General features: G+C 49.1%; 1 pseudogene; it reads left to right on the top strand.

Moving 5' to 3' along the window:
- The first annotated feature begins 4,756 nt into the window (after nt 1-4,756).
- LOC123134629 (pentatricopeptide repeat-containing protein At1g05750, chloroplastic-like) lies at nt 4,757-6,551 on the top strand (annotated as a pseudogene).
- Nucleotides 6,552-8,689: the final 2,138 nt, after the last annotated feature.

The raw sequence follows: 8,689 nt of genomic DNA, 5'->3' as shown, positions 1-8,689 counted from the left end.
GTCACTGTCCAAGGGTGACAACATGCTCCTTTGCTCCTATGTGGTGACCTTTCACAAACTTGGCTCATATGATGAATTGCCACTTCTTTCTAAGTGCATCCACTTGACTACAACCATGCATCCAGGATTTCTCTGATTTCTCGTCCATATGTTTTGGCATCTTTTCAAACCATGGCTTGTTCATCTCCACTTGTTCATTGGTAACATAGACTCTATCGACGAAGTATGTCACAATCTAATTCCAAGTTTCATTAATCATGGTTATGATTGGGAGGTATCACGGACCTTTAAGCACGCTACTGTACACCTCTAATATAGCTAGTCTATGACGTAGCGAGCCCCGGTGTCATGAGCCTACGCCTAGTTGTACAATTGAGGGAATTGTTGGTGATCCACTGAGATAGATTTATAGTCGTCCTAGACCTCTGTGATCTTCTCTCTCCAGCAAGGCTGTTTGCTTGACCTGTCCATTGATTTCATCTTAGATTGTTGCCATCTTGGCATCTGTGTTTTGTATGCACATCCTCTTGAATAGCTTGAACTAGTTCTTGTTCTTGAAGTTTGAGTCAAAATTTACGGGCAAATGCCTCGTGCACCACCTTGTCTCTAGATCGGGCCACCTCACTCGGGGTCCATCCACTACTTGATCAGGTCGAGTGCGCACAATAGCCACGTGTTGTGAACAGATGATGCAAAACACCGGGATGATTTTTCACAATTGTTACCTTCACACAGCTCAGGAACCAAACATAGCTATGTTTGTTATAGGCGCCCTCGACAAGCGCATAGGCAATAGGAAGGGCTGGTTATTTGTGTCTGCTGCGAATATCAAAAGGAGTGTGCAGGGAGCGCAGTTGCGCGGCTGGCGTCGGGCGGGCGGTACAGAGAGGCGGGAGCCTTCTGGGCGGTCAACAACTGGCGACTGACGATGGCGGCAAGCAGGGGCGGACGGGGCGAGGCCATTTGGCATCGGGGAGGGGAGTCACTGGAAGAGCATTCTTTTTAGCGAAGTCACTCGAAGAGCTGGCTCGATGTGTCTAGCGTCGGCCGTTGTTGTTGTTTGGTCAAAGATATTGGGCATCTTTCTTTATCTTCGGCCCATCTCTATTGTTCATGGTACATATGCCGGTCCGAAATTTCAGGGTGAGCCGAAGCCTACCGTGTCTACCTTGTAGCTCCCCAATGGCCCTAGACCATTTAACAAAAAGAAAGTTTAACAAAAATAAAATATTAAATATAATATAAAACAAAAAATTGGTCGAGCAAGTCCGATTAGTATACCTAATGTGTAGGATTAGCAATGAAGGAAACCTACGAGCAAGCTACGGCATGCTAGCCATGCACGTCACTTTCCTTGACTAATCACCCGGCAACGTAGATTACAATTGGATTACTATTCTGCAAACCAGTCTGTGGTTGAGATGGTTAGGTGGACTGTGGTATCCTCAACCCACCAGGGTTCAAATCCTGGTGCTCGCGATGTTTCCGTCGACGACGAGGCCACCTGTGGTGGATATGTTGGTTCAGTCTCTCGGAGGTGCTCATAGATGATATGCCGGTTCAGTCTTTCGGAGGTGCTCATAGGGGTAGGGGTGAGTGTATGCGCGTGTATATGAGCGCTTGTGTCTGTACTGATACTAAAAAAAAATTGGATTACTATTCTAACCGGACTACTCAACTGAAAACCTACAAGCGCGTACCCTACTAACTCGTCCGTCGAGCTGAAGTCGGATTCCGAATCCGGCCGGCCTTTGCATCATACCCGCTCGAAAGTCTATATATACAAGAACCAGCATGCCGTGCTGCGCCAGCGTCCTTTACTGGTTTGACCTAAAGTTTCCACAGAAAAGATTGTGTACGCTAGAACTTTACGAGTAGCTAGCCAATGCATGCCTTGCTGCGCCAGCGGCGTCCTTCGCTCCCTTCTGCAGGGGCCCCTTTGCATCTCCGGCCAACTTGTATCGGCCCCTCGCCTCCATCACCTCCTTGTCTCCTTTGTCTCCCCCTTTCTACCCCAGCCGTGTCATGGTGAGGTGGGAAGCTCCCCCCGCCGGCTGGCTGAAGCTCAATTTTGACGGATCTGTATACAACGACGGATCCGGCCGGGCTAGCATCGGCGGCGCCATCCGCGACTGCAACGGCCGCGTTCTTGCCGCCTTCGCCGAGCCGACGGAGCACTCGACGGTGGGCATAGTGGAGGTGAGGGCACTCATCCGCGGGCTGCACCTCGCGCTGAGTCGCTTCCGCGGCAGGCTGGTGGCGGAAGGAGACGACCTGATGCCGGTGCAGCTCCTCATCGGCGAGGAGTCGCAGACGCGCATACCTCTGGCCATGCAAGAGGAGATTCTTATGCTGCTTCGGTGCTTCACGGCGTATAAGGTCCAGCACATCTTCCACGAGGGCAATCAGGTCGCACACGTCCTGTGCAAGGAGGCGTATTAGCGGCCGGGGGTGTGGGCCGGCGGGATCGTGCCGCACGCCGTTTGGGAGAAGACGCGGGACGACGTGGATGGCGTGGTGCACGAGCGGCTCTTTAAGAAGAAGTTATGAGAGCATCGTATGTAGGTCAAGCTTGGAAGATGAAGCGTACTCCCTCCGTCCAGAAATACTTGTCCTAGAAATTGATAAAATGGATGTATTTATAATTAAAATAAGTCTAAATGCAAACATTTCGAGGACAAGTATTTCCGGACGGAGGGAGTACTAAGCTGCAGCATGCATGGCGGCCGGTCGGTCCAGATTGGCGTGATAAGCTTGGTGAAGATGGTCTATGTAGCTGGTGGTGTCGACCGGTTCATAGGAACCATACGCAAGTACAAATTAAGCTTGTTTGTAGAAGTGCAATTATTTCTACTTCCTCCCTCCTAGTCACTGTATGATCTAAGATTTTTAAGATTGTACAATGCATTTGATTATGGATGAGTCTTGAACGGTGATGCACCGTGAGATTTGTGTTAATGATGTTTATGTTCCTTATTAAATCACCAAGAACGTAAGTCATATCCAGCCAGACGAGAAACATACGCTATCCCCTCTCCGTCGTGAGAAACATGCACCCCTCGCATGTCCCCGCGAACTCACAGAGGAGCCTAGAGATGCTGGAGGGCAACATGCAAAGAGTTCTCTGTATTATTTCTACAATTTATAAAGAAGTTTACTCGAGAAACATAAACTGTGCCCTCCCCGTCGTGAGATTTGCCCGTGTGTGCAAAGAATTCTCTGCATTGCAATTTACAAAGAAGTTTACTCTTGAAGTTGCAGCCGGCTCGTTTGCTACGTCCGTGAGCTTACTCCACCAGAAGAATCTTAGGAGGCACGCCTCTTCATTAAATCGCTAATATGGAAGGCCCAGGCATGGCCCAGCATTTTGGCTCAAAATTTAGGCCCAGGACCGGCCCGTGGACAAGGTCAGGCTAGGCCGGGTCGGGCTGTTCATGGCTAGGTATACTGGAGAAGATTAGGGAGGAGAGGTCCCACCAGCTGAAATCCGGGGTGTTGGTTGGTCAGAGAGGAGTCCGTAGAACCATTCCATATGTGTAGGATTTTCGGTCAGCGCCTGTGTGTCGATCGAAATAAGCGGTTGCATCATCCAGACCCTGTGTGGGTGCCGCAGTGACGGGGCACTACGGCGATGGTGCATGGCTAGACAGGTGGGGATCCAATATGGCGTGACGCTGCACAGCATGGTTGTACAACGAGGTTGCGACAGAGATGCACAGCGCACCCATGCGAGATGATGGTTGGGGAGAGAAAACGAATATACTACTACCTTTGTATCAAATTAGAATATATTTTTAGCCTAAGTAAAACACACCTTATATTTTAATACCGAGGTAATACTTGCGGACCCGTGTGGTCATTGAAAGTAGAGAGTGACTCCGGCCGGCATATTCTTATTTTCCCGATGCTCCACACTGGTTTAAGGTTCACATAAGACTAAAATTTAAAAGTACATGGTGCCGATTTTAGGGATTAAGAGGATAAGGTTCGATTCCGACAAACCGTATGAATTGATGTAGTTCTTTTGAATGGACTGGCTCACAGTTGCCCGAGGAGCACGACGATGCACACAAAGTCATGCACACCAAGAACTATGGAAGCGAACATGCCGCCAACCACTAGTCTTATTTTTAATAATTTTTCACGTTTTTAAAATTTTGTTCCCAATTGAGGAAAATGTTTGAAATTAAAAGAACACAATTTTATAACATACACTTTTTTTAGGAGTGCGGCTAATCTGCATCCGGGCTCATCTGCACCCACGCTTAGAAAAAAAATTTAAAAAAAAACTACAAAAATTCTAAAAATTCTAAATTTTTTTGTGGTGGTAGATAATTTGACGCGTGAGGTGCGCCCCAAAAATCAGCTCATTTGAGCATCTGAGCAGCTCTCGGCAAAAAAGACAAAATCAGGGTCTGTAAAAATGTTTACTGTTCACGCACTGTTTTGACCCAATTTATCTTTTTTTGCCGAGAGCTGCTCAGATGTCCAAATTAGTTGAATTTTGGGGCGCACGTCACGCGTCAAATTATCTACCACCACAAAAAAAGTTGGAATTTTTTAAATTTTTCTAGTATTTGTTTTGAGTTTTTTGCTGAGAGGGAGCAGATGAGTCCGGGCACCGTTTTGAGTTTTCCTTTTTTTAGAACATATACTAGCTTCTGAAACCCTCTTTTTTTAGAAGCGGTCACGGGCCAAGTGGACTGGCCCATTTGCGTTGTCCTTCAGCGAAAGCTTCCTCGTTTGACGCCTACGTTGCCTCAAAAAAAAAGGAGCTCTCGTTCTAGTGCTCCAGCTGAAAGCCTGTCGGCCATGGCAGTGGCCGCCTCTCCATCTCTCACTCTTCCTCCACCCGCGCAGCGCGCCACCCCAAAGCCGCGCCGCCGCACGCCGCCGCGATACGTGGTCTCATGGACGTCCGCCATCGCGCGCTCGGCGCGGGAGGGCGACCTGCCGGCGACGGCCGCAGCGCTCTCGGCCATGCTCTCCTCCCCCGCCGCGCCCGCGCCCGCGCCCAACGACGTCACCCTCCACACCGTCCTTTCCGCCTGCGCCGTCGCCCCCACCTCCCCGCTCGCCCGGCCCCTCGCGCTATCGCTCCACGCCCTCGCCATCAAGCTCTTCCCCGGCCACCTCCTCCTCTGCACCTGCCTCGCGCGGTTCTACCTCGCGTCCCGCCTCCCCCACCACGCCTCCAGCTGTTCGGCTTCATGCCCGTCAGGTCCGTGGTTACCTCCAACACCATGATCACCGGCCTCATGCGCAACGGCCTCGTCGCCGCCGCGCGCGAGTGTTCGACGGAATGCCGGACCCGGACAAGGTCTCCTGGACGGCGCTCATCGACGGGTTCATCAAGAACGGGCGCCACGACGTGGCGATCTACTGCTTCCATGCCATGCTGCTGGACGGCGTCCAGCCAGACTACGTCACGCTGGTAGCTGCTATCTCCGCGTGCGCCGAGCTCGGCGCGCTCGGTCTCGGTATGTGGGTGCACCGGTTCGTGACCAGGCAGAGGCTGGAGGGCAACATCCGCATCGTCAACTCGTTGATCCACATGTACGCTCGGTGCGGTCAGGTGGAGTTCGCACGGCAGGTGTTTGACAGCATGAGGAAGCGGACGGTGGTCTCCTGGAACACGATGATCGTCGGGTTCGCAGCCAACGGACGGTGCACGGACGCTATCGACCATTTTGAGGCGATGCGGAGGAAGGGGTTGAAACCAGATACGGTGACCTTCACGGGCGTCCTCATGGCCTGCAGCCACGCCGGTCTGACGGACGAGGGGCTGAGGTACTATGACGCCATGAAGGCGGAAGCGGAACACGGCATCACAGCAAGGATGGAGCACTACGGGTGCGTGGTCGACCTGCTCGGACGGGCCGGGCGCCTGGACGAGGCCATGAGTGTGGTGGCTACCATGCCGATGCGGCCGAACGAGGTGGTGCTCGGAGCCCTGCTCGCCGGCTGCCGGATGCACGGGGACGTGGACATGGCCGAGCAGCTGATGCAGTACCTCCTCAAGCAGGACCCCGGCGGCGACTCAAACTACGTGCTGCTGTCGAACATCTATGCTGCCGAGGGGAAATGGGATGGCGCGGGCAAGGTCCGGAGCCTTATGAAATCCCGGGGAGTGAAGAAGAGGCTAGGCCGCAGCGCCGTGGAGATCGACGGTGGTGTGCATGAGTTTGTCTGCGGGGATCGGTCTCATCCGCAGGCTGAGGAGGTGTTCGACATGCTTGGCCTGCTCAGCCATGAGATGGCAAGGCATGAGGTGTGAGTGAGCATTGAAGACTGAAGGCTTTCAGTAGTCACCATGTTCTGCGTTTCGAGCGCTTGTACAGCCTACTGCTTTGCTTGCCCATCCACGATTGATTAGAGATCTGTTGCATTTGCAGTTATGCGGTCATTGTGACTCCCATTACATGTACAGACAGTAACACAGATGAGAAGTATCAGATGATCAGCTCAATCAAACATAGACACCGCATTTCTGGAAGGTGAAGAACTACACAAGCTCCTGAACTGATAGCGTTGGTGTTACTGTGGAAATATTGGACTACTACTTCATTTTTCTTCGATTATATCACCCGTAATGTGGATGCTATTACGCGCGCGCGTTAGAACGATCGATTTCCGACAGCGTGAGTTTCCTTGTAAAGAAATCAGGGTGAGGCTAATTAATCAGGCATAGCGGGCCCCCCACCGGTTGAAATCACGGGGCAGAGTTTTATATATGGAAGGAGACACTAGGCCCCACTATTGAAATCACGGGGCAGAGTTTTATGGATGGTCTGGACATGTGGGTGGGCCCTGCGCCCTTTCCGACAGTGTCGTACGCGCGATACCCAGGTCGAGCGTTGCCACGCGCGGCCGCCCGCGCATGAGTCTTTTCGCTCACCTACTTGCTCCCGTATCCCTGTCAAAAACAATAACAGTACTTACTTCCATATTCATTGCAGTCAGGAGATCATATATTCACTTGTGCTCACCTACTCCTCTTTCAAAGAAAAGAGGGAGATAATATACATGTCTTTATTTGTGCATATTTTTTCTCGCCTATATATAACTATGGTGACCTCCAACTGCTAGATAGGTAAGAAGAGAACATGGTGCAAACATATACAACCAGTTAGAAAGTTACACCCAAACAAGCATTTCCCTGGTTAAAGGACCTTCTCCGTAGGTTGGTTTGGAAGGAAAAAAATGTTAGGAATGAGCGACACCAGAAAGGCAGAAATAGTCTCCTTGTACACGGCTGCTGTTTGGGGCAATGCCTTAATCACAGAGTGGGTGCACAGCTGTATTTGGAGTAAGATGGAAAGGATCAAACATCTATAGAGGCTACTGCTTTGCTTGCGTCCATGAGAACATAAGAGGAAAAGAACCAACAGTAGATTAGAAATTTGATGTATCTTCGGTTCTTTGGTCTCTCCTTGTTACTCCAATTGCATGTACAGTATCATGAAAACTGAAAAGGATCCAACATGTAGAGTAATACAATAGGTGATGAGATGAATCTTTTGATGAGCAGGCCAGAAGTAGCACTGCAGATCTTCTAAGCAAATCTACAAACATGGCTGCGTATGCGCATCTGGTGGCATATATGATGACATAGACACTGAAATTCTGGACCATCAGAAACAGATTGTATTTCCTTCGGAACTGAACTGTACAGGTATGGAGCAAGGTCACAGTCAAAAAGTGAACTGTATGGTTGGATGGACGGGTACCTCTCGCAATTATACCTGCCTCTCCCACTGGAGCGGCGGTTTAGAACTGAAAAAAGAAGAGAAGAGAACTAGAAATATTAGCTTAATTCGATGAATATTGATCCTAGTCCCTTTTTGAAGTCCAACTACTAAGGTAGCAGTGCACGGAGTGCAACATGGTTTCCACGGGTTTCTAGAAAGGGACACACCAGTCGAAAAAGCAATGCAGAGACCGAGCTCCACATAGCTCTTTATTTTTTTTTTCCAGCAAAAATACTATTTCCACATATTCAAAAAATCTGAAAAAAGTATATACATACATGTGTATTAGTATTATACGCGTATAAAATTTCATGAACATATATGTTGTCATGTAGTGTATACAAAAACGATAAATGCACAGATTAAAATAGGCTTTATCTTTGTTGCTTTTAGGCCAGATATTTCTCTTTTTGTGTAGCATGCAAATAATTGAATTGCACTATGAAACTTTTTACCTACTTGACGAACATGCATATGCATTTGTATAAATTTTTTGATATTTACTGAAACTTGTAAGTATATTTTATTTTATTTTGGCAAAACGGGCTCAATGGAACCCCCGAGCCCACACACCAGTGTGATAGTGAAAACGTGAAGTATAACATGATTTCGGAATGTTTGGGTCTATATACGAAATGCAACAAATGTTGAACTAGCCTCTTCTTTTTCCATCCCCATAAACAGCATAATCTCACAGCCAAGACCCTAACATTTTGCAACCAAGACCCTAAAGCCTCTTCTTCTTGTTGTTAGCATCTTTCTTTTGGCAGTGATAGTTTGCAGCTTTCTATATAGAAAACCCTGTGATAGCTACATATTCGTTGTAGAATTGGTGTGCATGAACATCACTTTCAAATGTCATGTGCAGTGCTGGCATATGATTCTTCTCATCTTCTTGGCTTAGTTTCAATGTCTTTTCTGTGCTCTCATTCTCCAGG

The sequence above is a fragment of the Triticum aestivum genome, chromosome 6B, assembly GCF_018294505.1.
Source record: "Triticum aestivum cultivar Chinese Spring chromosome 6B, IWGSC CS RefSeq v2.1, whole genome shotgun sequence".
NCBI lineage: Eukaryota > Viridiplantae > Streptophyta > Magnoliopsida > Poales > Poaceae > Triticum > Triticum aestivum.
Note: the sequence above shows the minus strand (reverse complement) of the source record. Positions and strands in the feature narration are given on the sequence as shown.